The following is a 14450-nucleotide window of genomic DNA, read 5'->3' as shown; positions in this document are numbered from 1 at the left end:
TGGGTTGGAAAGATCCCCTGGAGGAAGGCATGGCAACCCACTCCAGTATTCTGGCCTGGAGAATCCCCATGGACAGAAGAGATGGGCGGGCTACAGTCCATGGGGTCACAAAGAGTCAGACATGATTGAGCGACTGAGCCCAGCACAACACAGCATACACAGTGGAATATTACTCAGCCATCAAAGCAACTTGGACGGACCTAGAGATTATCATACTAAGTAAAACAAGTCTGACAGAGAGGCACATGTGTCATATGGCACCACTTACATGTGGGATCTAAAAAGTAGTACGAATGAACTTGTTTACAAAACAGAAATAGATTCACAGGAAAAAGGTATGGTTAACAAAGGGGATGGGGGAAGGATAAAAATCATAAATAAAGCACATAGATGTGGCTCTTATGAGCTCGTGTCCTCTCTGCCTTCCTCAGTCCTCGCCCCATAAGGATGTGCGATTTCCCCTAGGGTCAGGCTCGTATGTGCCCTTTGGCTCAGCTGTCTCCCTCTGCTCTGTGCATTTCTCTCTCCAGGCCTTTACCGTCTCAGCACACACATCCCTCTTCTAGAAAGCACTCCCCATCACCTCCAGGCAGAATGGGGAGCCCTCTGAGTCTCCCAGAAGTTGACGTGCCCCCTTGATCATGACGCTTGCTCCCAGCATCCTGCCTGCCTGTCTGCTTACCTCTGTCATTGGACCGTGTCTTCAAGAATGGCCCCTCTACCCCAGTCATCACCCATCCCACCACTAGCCAGGAAAACCCTCTTGCCTCCATAAACAACAGCACTTCACTCTGCCACTAACAAGCTGTGCAATGCTGAAAAGTCACTTCACCTCTCTGATCTTCAGCTTCTCCCCTGCAGTTTGGAAACAGCATCAATAAGCTCACAGGCTCCCAACAGGGCTTGACACAGACACGGAGTTCAATTGCTTACCCATCACAGGACCTGAATAAATACCAGCTCCTCTGCCTCTGATAACCTGTGTGAGCTTCCAGCAAGTTCTCTCAGCTCTCAATTAACTCCTCTGAAAAAGGCAGATAGCAACAGTACTAACATCAGATTGTGCTTTCAGGATTAAATGAATTAAATATGTAAAGCCCTTGGAAGCGTGGACAGAATACAGTGAGTGATTACTACCTGTTATCTGTGATGATAATAGTATGATGATTTTTTTCCCCCTGCTTCTTCTTGGATGTTTCTTGCCTGGGTCTAGCCCTGGGCCTGTTGTACAGCAGGTGCTTAATCAATATTTGTGGTTGACTCTGTGAGAAACACTTAAAATCTGGGCCAGGAAAGAGCCTCTCTGGATCTGAACCTCTGCTGACAGCAGCCGCTGGAAATGCATTGTCTATGATTGAGAGTCCCATCAACATCCAAGGTGAAGTCATGTCAAAACATGCTAAACATCCACGTGTGTGCATGTGTGTGCACTCAGTCGCTTCAGTTGTGTCCGACTCTTTGCAGCCCCAAAGACTGCAGCCCGCCAGGCTCCTCTCTCCATGAGATTCTCCAGGCAAAAATACTGGGGAGGGTTGCCATGCCCTCCCCCAGGGCATCTTCCCAACTCAGGGATCGAATCTAAGTCTTCTGCGTCTTCTGCATATCCTGCATTGCAGGCAGATTCTTTACCACTGAGCCACCGGGAAAGCCTTAAACATCCATACACAGATCTTATTTCTAAGCGTTGCAAGATGGACAGGGTTTAGTATAACAGAAAGACAGAGAAAGTGGGTGGAGGGATCAAAGGAGAGAGAGAGGGGTAGCTTATGACCACAGGGCAGCATCAGGGAAGACTTCCTTCCTTGGTTCTTTCATTCACACAGTGTTACTGAGAGCTGCTCCAGGCCGGAGCCGGGTGACCACAGGACACAAGCATCCTTGGCCAGGATGTCCAGCCAAGGCATGATGGAGCCATGGCAGGCCTGAGAGCAAGGGTGTGGAGCTGAGATCAGGCACTTGACGCTTTCACAGCCCTGCTCGGAGGTCCTGCTCTCTTGTCAGGGGCCTCTCGCCCACATACCTGTGTGGTGGACAGAGTCTAAGTCTTCCATTTGCCAGCAGACTGACCACGGTCACGTCCCCACTCTGGGAACCAGCAGGAAGGATGGCCTAATAGACCCCCTTGGGAAGGGAGTTGCAGTGGAAAAGTGGTCCCCAATCATGTAAGTGTCAGGTCAACCACGTGACGGGGACACTCTCCATCGGGGGCTGATGAGAGGCAGAGCTGACACGGGGTGGGGGCTGGTGCCCACAGCGTCCTTTGGGGAGGAAAAACAAGTGTGTTCCAGAAACTGGGGAGGAAAAAAAAGCAAGTTCCAAAGGATACAGCAGGAAGATTCTGTTTATTGAAAGTTCAAAAAGAGGCAAAAGTAGGCCGTATAATGTTCAACTTAGCAATCAAAAAGAAAAGCAAGAGGGCTCTCCGGTGGCTCAGTGGTAAGGAATCCGCCTGCCAAAGCAGGAGACACGGGTCGCATCCCTGATTCAGGAAGATCCCACGCGCTGCAGAGCAACTAGGCCCCTGCTCTCTACAGCCCACGAGCCGAAGCTACTGAGCCAACGTTAGCGGCTGCTGAAGTCCAGGTGCCTAAAGCCGGTGCCCCACAACCAGAGAAGCTGCTGCAACGAGAAGCCTCTACACCGCAAGCAGAGAGTAGCGCCCGCTCGCCGCCACTAGAGAAAGCCCACACAGCAGTGAAGACTCAGCACAGCCAGTAAATAATGCAAAAGAAAAGAAAAGCAAGAGCTGATCAATACAAAATTCAGAACGGCAGTCACTCTGGCTGGGAGGCGGGGTGTGAGTGAGCCCCGGGGAGCATGTGTTGGTGACATAGGCCACCGAGCTGCTCTTTTCTTACACTGGGTGCTGGGTTCAAGAGGGATTTACACTCTGCACACACTTTACACATCATCACTATCTGCCCAGTATTTTAATTTTGTTTTTGTTCTTGTTTTTTTTTTGGCTGTGCCCCATGGCATGTGGGATCTTAGTTCCCTGACCAGATATCGAACCCACAGCCCTTACCCCCTGCGGTGGGAGAGCGGAGTCTTAACCACTGGCCTGTGAGGGAATTCCCTAATGCTGTTTCTTAAAAGAAAAAAAAAAGTGTTATGATATCTTACATGAAAAGAATGAGCTTCAAAACAGGAGTCCAGTATGATTCCATTTCTCTTTCATCTTTTTTCTCATCCATCAAGCTTGCAAAATAGTAGTATTCATTTCCAGGACAAGCTAGGACAAATCACTTCCCCTCTCTGGACCTCAGTTTCCTGGTCTAAAATGAGGCTAATGAAATGAGGAAAAGTGTTTGAAGCATTTATGCTGGTGCTTGAAATAATAAGTACTTAATAAATAAACAGTCCCAAAGGGTTGGGGACTGTGGGATTTCAGGCAGTTCTTCCCTCCTCCCTCATCCATTCACCACTGACCCAGCTGCTCTTTGAACTGATTTCCTCTTGCCACACTGGCTGGATGGACCAATGTCCTCCACCCCTTCCATCAAACATATGGGAAATGCTTATGACCCCAAAAAGCACTCTTGGTGAATGGCTGCCCCTCACCTCACCTGGGCACATCTCCTCCCACCAGCTAAGGCACTAACTTACTGGAAACCAGACATGTTTGTTCCAAAACTTATTTATTCCACTTGTACTTATTAGCATAACTAGATCACTCAATTACACTGTAGGGAAACCAGTCACTTAATGAGTGTGCAAGAAAATGCTGCTGTTTCCAAGGAAGTTAAGCTGAATTCTTGGAAAGGCCCAATAAAGGTGAATTGTTTGAATGACATACATACATAGGGTTTTTGGGTGGCTCGGTGGTAAGGAATCCGCCTGCCAATGCAGGAGATGCAGGTTCAATACCGGGTTAAGAAGATCCCCTGGAGAAGGAAGTGGCAGCCCACTCCAGTGTTCTTGCCTGGGAAATCCCATGGACAGAGGAGCCTGGCGGGCTGCAGTCATGTGGTCACAAAGAGTCAGACACAACTAAACAAGCACACGTGATATATGAGCTTCCCTGGTGGCTCAGTGAAGGAGACCTGGGTTCAGTCCCTGGGTCAGGAATATCCCTTAGAGAAGGGAATGGCTACCCACTCCAGTATGCTTGCTTGGAGAATCCCATGGACACAGGAGCCTGATATGACTGAGCAACTAAGCATGCATGCACACATATTATATATAATAATGTATTATGTTGCATACAATATTATTATTAATATAAATTAATATAATATAATGCATAATAAAATAAACAATATACTGTTATATATGATACTATATAATAATAAAATATATAATGTAAAATTATGATATATATATTAATATAGGTATATATTAATATATGAAATATATAGACTCTAGAATATAATATTAGGTTAGTACAATTGAGGCTTCAGACTGTGACTTTTAAATCTATATATTATAACTAGGCTCAAATACATGTTTATTAATCAAAATAGGAACCATTACAGTCAACACATTTTTACCAACAAGAAATAAGTTTCCTCATTCCTATAGCATAAAAATCTGTGCCTCGGAATTTGATGAACTCTTGGAAAGCATTTTTCTGCATCCTGGTTGCAGAAATGTTGTCCCTGCAAAAAGTTGTCGCGATGCTGGAAGAAGTGGTAGTTTGTTAGTGAGAGGTCAGGTGAATATGGCAGATGGGCAGAACTTCGTAGCCCAATTTGTCCAACTTCTGAAGCATTGGTCGTGCAACGTGTGGTCAGGCATTGTCGTGGAGAAGAATTGGATCCTTTCTGTTGACCAAGGCCAGCTGCAGGCGTTGATGTTTTTGCTGTGTCTCATTGATTTGCAGAGCATACTTCTCAGCTGCAATGGTTTCGCCGGGATTCAGAAAGCTGCGGTGGATCAGACTGGCAGCAGACCACCAAAGTGACCGTGACCTTTCCTTGGTACAAGGCTGACTCTGGGAAGCGCTTTGGAGCGTCTTCTCAGTCCAACCCCTGAGTTGGTCATCTCTGGTTGTCATATACAATCCACTTTTCGTCACACGTTTACAATCCAATTAAGAAATGGTTTGTTATTGTTGCATAGAATAAGAGAAGACGATACTTCAAAATGGTGATTTTTTTTTTAATTTTTGTTCAGCTCATGAGGTAGCCACGTATTGAGCTTTTGCATCTTTCCAATTTGCTTCAAATGTCAAATGACCATGGACTGGCTGACACGGGGTTCCTCAGCAACTTCTCGTGTAGTTATAAGAGATCAGCATCAGTGATGCTCTAAACTGGCCGCTGTCACCTTCTGATGGCCGGCCACTGTGCTCCTTATCTGCAAGACCCTGTCACCTTTGAGGAGCGTCTTTAATCACCACTGCACAGGACAGTCGTTAGCAGTTCTTGGGCCAAATGTGTTGCATTGTTGCACATTGTCTCTGCTGCTTTATGACCCATTTTGAACTCAAATAAAAAAATCAATCAAATTTGCTTTTTGTCCAACATAATACCTATAGTCTAAATTAAATATAAAATAAACAGCAAGTAATGTCATTAGCAGGGTGACAATATTTAACTTAATTTATTTAACTTATGTGCAGAGTACCTCATGAGAAATGCTGGACTGGAAGAAGCACAAGCTGGATTCAAGATTGCTGGGAAAAATATCAATAACCTCAGATATGCAGATGACACCACCCTTATGGCAGAAAGTGAAGAGGAACTCAAAAGCCTCTTGATGAAAGTGAAAGTGGAGAGTGAAAAAGTTGGCTTAAAGCTCAACATTCAGAAAACTAAGATCATGGCATCTGGTCCCATCACTTCATGGCAAATAGATGGGGAAACAGTGGAAACAGCGTCAGACTTTATTTTAGGGGGCTCCAAAATCACTGCAGATGGTGACTGCAGCCATGAAATTAAAAGATGCTTACTCCTTGGAAGGAAAGTTATGACCAACCTGGATAGCATATTCAAAAGCAGAGACATTACTTTGCCAACAAAGGTTCATCTAGTCAAGGCTATGGTTTTTCCTGTGGTCATGTATGGATGTGAGAGTTGGACTGTGAAGAAAGCTGAGCGCCGAAGAATTGATGCTTTTGAACTGTGGTGTTGGAGAAGACTCTTGAGAGTCCCTTGGACTGCAAGGAGATCCAACAAGTCCATTCTAAAGGAGATCACTCCTGGGTGTTCTTTGGAAGGAATGATACTAAAGCTGAAACTCCAGTACTTTGGCCACCTCATGTGAAGAGTTGACTCATTGGAAAAGACTCTGATGCTGGGAGGGATTGGGGGCAGGAGGAGAAGGGGACGACAGAGGATGAGATGGCTGGATGGCATCACCGACTCGATGGACGTGAGTTTGAGTGAACTCTGGGAGTTGGTGATGGACAGGGAGGCCTGGCATGCTGCAATTCATGGGGTCGCAAAGAGTCAGAAACGACTGAGCAACTGAACTGAATGTCATTAGCAAAATACTAAATTGAGAAATGTATATTAAAATGATGTACAACATAACCACATTTATTTTAAAATGTATTCCAGTATCAAATGGCACAGTTCAACAATGCAAAACTGAAATTACTTTTGCACCAACCTAAATATATATATATATATATATATATATATATATATATATATATATAAAATATAAGACATAAGCAAGAAAACTTCAAGCAATAGGAGAGGGAAATCATCAAAGACTGAGAAAAATCCTGTGCTCAGGTGGCCTTTTAAATGCTTTAAATTCTTGCTCCACTGGAAGAAATCAAGTCCAGACCTTGGTAACCAGAGAGGAGGCTTTGTTGCTGTGTGTTTAGTCAAGAAACACGGGCTGGAAGTGACCTCCAGGCAGAGAAGCTAAATGCAAAGATAAAGCCTTGGCCCGGCATCAAAAGTTTGGTGAGTAAGTGTTTATCGATATGCTTTAAGTAAACTGTACTATTCTTTTGTTTTACCTGTAACTATAAAGCCCCAAGACAAACGGAAAACTGGGGGAAATCTCAGGACTTCATATCAGAGAGAAGGAGCTGTTTTCTTAGCCCTTAAAGAGCTCTATTAACCAATCAATAAGAAAGAAAAACTAATGGCAGAACAGTTGAAAAAGGAATGAACAGAGAGGAAACAGAAAGAACACACACATAGCTCTGAACCGCAAGGAAGAGGAAACGCTCAGCTTCACTTCTGAGAAAAGAAATGCTAACGGAACCTCTAAGGAGACACCTACCAGGTTGGTGAAGATTCAGAAGTTTAACAACTAGCTCTTTGGGCAAGGTTGTGGGCAGGTGGGTGCTCTGGGTACCCAGTGGGAGCAGATGCTGATGGCAACGAGTGGTGACAGTCTTCATCACCTCCCTGCTAAGCCAGCTGCTCCACCTCTAGGACTCTCCTCTGAGGGTCATCCCCTACACCTTCAAGATGTCACATGGACAAGGGTTTTGTTTTGGTTTTGTATCGGCTGAAATAGTGGAAGAAATGGGACGCAACTGGAAAGTCCATCAATGGGGCATTAAGAAGAAGGAGACAACAGCATAGCATGAGCAAGTACACAGAGCAGGGAGGGTCTTCACAGACAATCACCGAGACGTTTTATTACAGATGCAAAAATAGTAGACGTGGTAACCTCCACTTGGGAAAGAGCATATATGCATTGTATAAGTGTCTACAATATGTATGTGGGCTTTCCTGGTGGCTCAGAGGGTAAGGAATCTGCCTGCAATGTGGGAGACTCAGGTTCGATATACTTACACGTATGTACTTATATAGCACTTCCCAAGTAGCTCAGTGGTAAAGAATCCGCCCACAAAGGCAGGAGATGCAGGAGACGTGGGTTCAATCCCTGGGTCAGGAAGATCCCCTGGAGAAGGAATTGGCAATCCACTTGCCATTTTATTTTATTTATTTATAATGCAATATTCTTACCTGGGAAATCCCATGGACAGAGGGATGAGTCCATGGGGTCACAAAAGAGTCAAACACGACTGAGCAATTAACACTTTCTTGCACTTATATATTATAAAATACATGAGTATAATTGCTTCCATGCATATGGGATATTTAGGGAAGAGCAGCATCGTTGCCTCTAAGGAAGAGGACTGGGTGACCGACATACGGAGAAGGAGGGCCGGAGACACATGGCTGACTCTACCTCCTCTTTTTCATTTTCTTTCTTTAACTTTATAATCTGACATATATGCCTATATCCCTGATTGAAGAGTCAACTAATTTAAGATGAAGAACAATATTTAACATAGGAACACAGCACTTAAAAAATGATTCCTTGCTTCCAGCAACTTTTTAATTTGACTTAACTTTTGGTTCTGATTTGGTTCTAACCCAAGATAACTTGGGGACTTTCCTGGTAGCTCAGTGGTAAAGAATCCACCTGGAATACAGTAGATGCAGGTTTAATTCCCGAGTTGGGATGATCCCCTGGAGAAGGAAATGGCAACCCACTCCAGTATTCTTGCCTGAAGAATCCCATAGACAGAAGAGCCTGGCAGGCTACAGTCCATAGGGTCTCAAAGAGTTGGACACAACTTAGCCACTAAACTACCACCCTCCCCTAGATAACTAAGCTTTGACTGTTTCTTTATATTTCTAGATGAACATATATTGCTTATGGAGTGTGTATATATATATATATATATATATGCATATACACACACACAAATGTTTGTGTGTATACACACATGGGCTTCCCTAAGCATATATATATTATATAAGTGTATATAATACATATATGGGCTTCCCTGGTGGCTCAGATGGTAAAGAATCTGCCTGCAATGCAGGAGACCTGGGTTCAATCCCTGGGTTGGGAAGATCCCTTGGAGAAGAGAATGGCAACTGACTCCAGTATTCTTGCCTGGAGAATCCCATGGACAGAGGAGCCTGGCAAGCTACAGTCCATGGGGTCACAGAGAATTGGATATGACTGAGCAATTAACACACACACACACACACACACACATATATAATTGAATATATATGTTGAAATAAATATATAAAATATGTTGAAATAAAGCAAGCACATGCACAAATAAAAAAATTTTAATAGCCCAACCCAAACAGACCCTCTTGCCCACCAGCAAGTCTGCCAGGAATCAACTCCCAGGTGAAAAGCAAATCTTACCCTCCGCCACCCCGGGGAATCGAGTTCCCCCACTTTGCCTCACTTACTCTAACACATGTTTGCAGGCTGATAAAGGTGTGCTGTGTCCCTGCCGCTGCTTTTAATTAATTTCTGACATGAAAGCTCCCCGTCTCTCCTGCCTTAGAGACCCACACTCACATGCCTTGCCTCTCCCTTTCACAGGGAGCAGCTGCCCATGGATAGCCGAATTTGAAAAAAAAAAAAAAGTGTGCATGTGTGGGGAAATCACACTTCTTTTTTTTTTTTTTTTTCATTTGCACTGATTTGCATATTAATGGTTTGCATATTAACCAGCAACTTCAGAGGGTGGGCGGGCTAATGAATGCAGCAATCTCCTCAATTTTAACTCAATTTGCCTCATCCATATTCCAATGACTTTGGGGATTGGTGTTCAGCGTTCATTGAAATTATCCGAGCCAGACCCAGTGTGGGCTGCTCTACCATTAATCCAATTAATTAGCCCCATGGATATGGCCGCCTGGGCGAGGGCCCTTTGTTCGGCGCTGGGGGCTAATGACAGCCCTGATCTGATGGGATAATGAGGGAAGCTAAGGAGGGTTTGACCCCCAGCCTGGGTCCTGGGTGGTGCTTGGAGTAGGAAGGGCAGGGTGGCTTCTGGGGAGAGGGGGGGCTGGATCCCAGGGAGACAGCTGCTTCCCTCCACCAGTCCTTCGCTAGCTCACTCCTAAGCACGGCGGGTTGAGTCCCATTTCCCCTCAACCACCCCCATCCACCTCCTCCCTGCTCTGCGCCCAGGGAAGCCGAGCTGCTTGGAGGTGCTCTGGTCCCGTCCCTCCTGCTCCCAGGTCAGCCCAGTCCATGAGAGGCATCGGAAGAGATGGGTGGGAGGAGAAGAGAGGAGACAGTGGACCGGCTCCCTGGCTGCAGGTCGGCCGTGGGCTGTGCTCCAGCACCTGTCTGACGGCTTGTCGATGGCTCTTGTTCAATCGCTCAGTCGTTTCTGTCTCTTTGCGACCCCATGGACTGCAGACGCCAGGCCTCCCTGTCCACTCTTCTCAGTTCTCTGCAGCTATCGCCCCCTGGCCTTGTCCCCTTTGGTCCAGGGGTGTTGACAGCTCTCTGGTTATATCTACCTCTTCCCCAGCATCTCAGCTCCTTTGAGTGAGCCATCCAATCCCTGCTGGGACCCTGAATGATGCCCACCCCTCACTGCTTCACTCTTGCACAATCAGTCACTAGTTCAGGCATCTTGTGTGCATGTGTGTGTGTGTACTCAGTCATGTCTGACTCTATGACTCCATGAGTTATAGCCCACCAGGTCCCTCTGTCCATGGGATTTCCCAGGCAAGAATATTGACATTTCCTTCTCCAGGAGGTCCTCCTGACCCGGGGATCAAAGCCGCATCCCTTGAGTGTCCTGTACTGGCAGGTGGAGTCTTTACCAACTGTGCTACTGGGCCGTCCTCAGGCATCTCTTAAGTATTAAGTAACAAGCTACACGTAGAGTGCCCAGCACAATGCCTGGCCTCGCCCAAGAGTTCCATGAGTGTCGGGGAAAGTTACATATGGGGATAGATGCCTGGCTACAGTGTCCCTTAAAGGAATCCCATGAGATAACAGCTTCATAAGATGTTTTTTTGATAAAAAGATTCCCTGGGGCTTCGCTGGTGACTCAGATGGTAAAGAATCTGCCTGCAATGCAGGAGACCCAGGTTTGATCCCTGGGTCGGGAAGATCCCTTGGAGAAGGGAATGGCTACCCACTCCAGTATTCTTGCCTGGAGAAGTCCATGAACAGAGAAGCCTGCAGGGCTACAGTCCACAGGGTGGCAAAGAGTCAGATATGACTAAAACAATTTAGCACGCATGCGCACACAAGGATAGGCGCACAAATATGTTCCTTTAAGAGTTGTTTATATTAGCAACAAATCAGAAACAGCCTAAGCTTCCAACAGAAGGGCATCGATGAAGTAAAGAAACAGGGCTTCCACACAATAAAATCCTTCATAGCCGTTTGGGATCAGGAAAACCTTCGGAATTCCTCCTTTTCAAAAACCCCCAAATTCTTCTTTTTCCTAAAACCAAATTTTACATACAAAGTTCAAATACATTGAGTAGATTTTTTTTTTAATGGTAACCATGGTTACATAGGAGAAACAGGGGTCCTGCCTTCTCAGCCTTTCCCCGCTCTTAGCAGCCAGCACACCTCGTGCACCTTCCCAGACCTCTGAGACGTGAAGGGACAAGACAAACATAAAATCCTACGTGCGCAGATGGCATCTGCTTCTTCTAAGCACTTTGTATGGGTCATGCACTGTGCATCATATTATTTAATTTTCACAAGCCTGCCATGAGATAATGCTTCATTTATCAATCCATTTTACAGATTGGAAAGTAAAGTCTCATGACCAAGATCCCATGGGTAGAAAGGGGCAGAACCAGGATTTAATCTAACGGGAGAAAGTGTTCAGTGGAGAAGGCAGATAATAAAGCAGTATGCAGAGTATCAGCTTCCTGGTTGTAATCAAGTATGTACGGTAGTTACACAGATGTCACCACGAGTAGAAGGGAACACAGGGGCCCTCTGTAACCTTCTTGCAACCTCCTGTGAGTCTAAAGCTTTATTTCAAGGATCAAATCTGAATTAGTATGTGAAACGGGATCCCACTTGGTTGTGCATGTGGGCACAGTGTTTCTGCTGCTGCTGCTAAGTCGCTTCAGTCGTGTCCGACTCTGTGCGACCCCATAGACAGCAGCCCGCCAGGCTCCCCCGTCCCTAGAATTCTCCAGGCAAGAACACTGGAGTGGGTTGCCATTTCCTTCTCCAATGCATGAAAGTGAAAAGTGAAACTGAAGTCGCTCAGTCGTGTCCGACTCTTCGCGACCCCATGGACTGCAGCCTACCTGGCTCCTCCATCCATGGGATGAGTACTGGAGTAATTTCCAGGCAAGAGTACTGGAGTGGGTTGCCATCGCCTTCTCCAGCACAGTGTTTCTAAACCACTTTAAAAGCATACACGTGTAACCAAATGTTAACAAAACTCATCTTCATCTCTAGGTGAGAATTTGTAGGTGCTTTCTTCTTTTGTTCTTATTTTCTTAAATTTTTTTCTTCAATGCCTAGGCATAACTATTTGTGTAACCTTTTTAAATAGGTTAAAAACAGAATTATCCTTGGACTTCCTGGTGGTCCAGTGGTTAAGAATCTGCCCACCAATGCAGGGGATGCAGGTTTGACCCCTGGTCCTGGATGATCCCATGTGGCCTCTCGGCAACCAAACCCACGTACCACAACTAGCGAAGCCCGTGCTCTGCACCCGTGCTCTGCAACAAGGGAGGCCGCCACGAAGATAAGCCCGAGCACCGCAATGAAGACCCAGTGCGGCCAAAAATAAATAAATGAGTGTTGTTGTTCGGTCCCTAAGTCTTGCCCAATGTGTTGTGATTCCATGGACTGCAGCACACCAGGCTTCCCTGTCCATCACCATCTCCCGGAGTTTGCTCAAACTCGTGTCCACTGAGTCAGTGATGCCATCCAAACATCTCATCCTCTGTCGCCCCTGTAACGTTTTTTTTTAAAAGAATTATCCTTTATCAGCAATGCCCCTGCCCAAACCCCAGGGCCTGCCGCTGTCATTCCAGTAGCAAAGGCACTCCCGGGTCTATTGGTTTTCTCCAAACTCTTTCTTTGGAGCGTGAGAAAGTCAGAGGCCACGGCAGGGCCTGTCAATGTACCGTCTCCACCTGACGCGGCAGAGATCCCCGTTTTCTGTCCTCTCTTCCCCGAAGGCACGGTGAAACCCCCAGACTGCACGGGGGCTGGCGGGCACTTACAAATTACCGCAGCGAAATGGATCGCCTTGACAAAATGTAATGTTTTGTGACAGAGCCCAAATATGCGTTTCATTCTTGAGAAGCAGCTCAAGGAACCCGTTGGAAATATTAAATTAAGCAGTGTAACAGCTGAGAATAATTGGGTTTTCTGCCCTGTTGCCTGCGATTTTGTGCAGTGTTTGAGGCTCGCCAGGCGGTTCTGTGTGACTGGGAGATGGCGAGCGCCCAGAGTCTCAGCGGGCTGTGTGAGTGGCTTCCAGGAGGTTCCTTGAGGTGGGAGGGTGGGTACGGTGCAACCCCATATGGAGATGGAAGAGGCCCCTGGCACATTCCCTTTGCAATCCTAGAATCAGAACTTCCTGGCCCCCATTTGACAGATGAGGAAAATCAAGTCCTAGAGAAACATCATAGCAAGTTGGTGGCAGAGTTGAGCCACTGACAAAGCTGGTTCCACTATGCTCTCTTTCTCTGTTATGGTCCTGAAAACACAGAACTCACAGCCTTTCTGGGTGCAAGGTGACCCAAAGACCACAGACTCTGCGGTCAGATAGAGTCAAGGGCAGATGGCGGTGCAGCTTCTTCCTCCCTGGGAGACCGTCAGAAATTCTCACAGCTCTAAGCTCAGTTTCCCCCTAAAACAGGGGTTTGGAGGGCTTATATTGCAAGGGAGACAATGAGGATTTTTAACAGGGAGGATGAGCACACGACTCACCGGGGGTCTTGTTAAAATGAAGCTTCTGATTCAACAGGTCTGGGACCTGGAATTTCTGCATTGCTAACCAGCTCTGTGGAGCTCTGGGATGAGCCTCTGAAGAGCAGGTGTTTATGACATGTGTGACTCACTTAGCCAGGGCTTGGCATGCAGTGGGCACCCTATCGATGTTCCTTTCTCTTTGTTCTCTCATTATTTCTGCCAGGACCCTGCCTCAGCCACGTCTCTGAAAACTCGATGGGAGAGAAGATACAGTCGAGGGAGAGGTGTCCAGGCGGCAGCTCCGACGGGTCCTTTGGAAGGCAGAAATGCCACGTTCAACCCGTGCACTCCTGACCCCACCCGGAATGACCAGGCCAGCCTTGTGGAGGGGGTGAGTCATGGCCGATGAGCCCTGCAGGATTCCACAGCTAAGCAACTCCCGTCTGCACACCGTGCGGCTCTGCAGGGCAAACAGTTCTGTGTTTGCACATTTTCCAGCAGTGGGTCCAGGAACGTACACTCGGGTGCCCTCGGCACACACAGGCCCAGCACGGCACCACCTCTGTGATATCAATCAAGGGAGCTTCCTTTTTATATCCAACCTCAAGTATACCTCCTTGGTCCCCCTGAAACCAGCTTCTATCTCCACGTCTTCCCCCTGCACTGAGATTTCCTCTCATCTCACAGAGCTGATAATATCTAAAGGAAGCTGATTCTGCCATTTACCAGCTGTGTGATGGCAGGCAACATGCTTCCCTTCTCTGAGCCTGAGTTTTCTCATCTGTAAAGTATGTGGAAATCTTTAGCTGTAAGCATGGAGCTTAAGGCTGTGCAGTTTCCATCACCTGCAA

The sequence above is a fragment of the Bubalus kerabau genome, chromosome 16, assembly GCF_029407905.1.
Source record: "Bubalus kerabau isolate K-KA32 ecotype Philippines breed swamp buffalo chromosome 16, PCC_UOA_SB_1v2, whole genome shotgun sequence".
In the NCBI taxonomy this organism is placed as follows: domain Eukaryota; kingdom Metazoa; phylum Chordata; class Mammalia; order Artiodactyla; family Bovidae; genus Bubalus; species Bubalus kerabau.
This window is presented reverse-complemented; position numbering follows the sequence as displayed.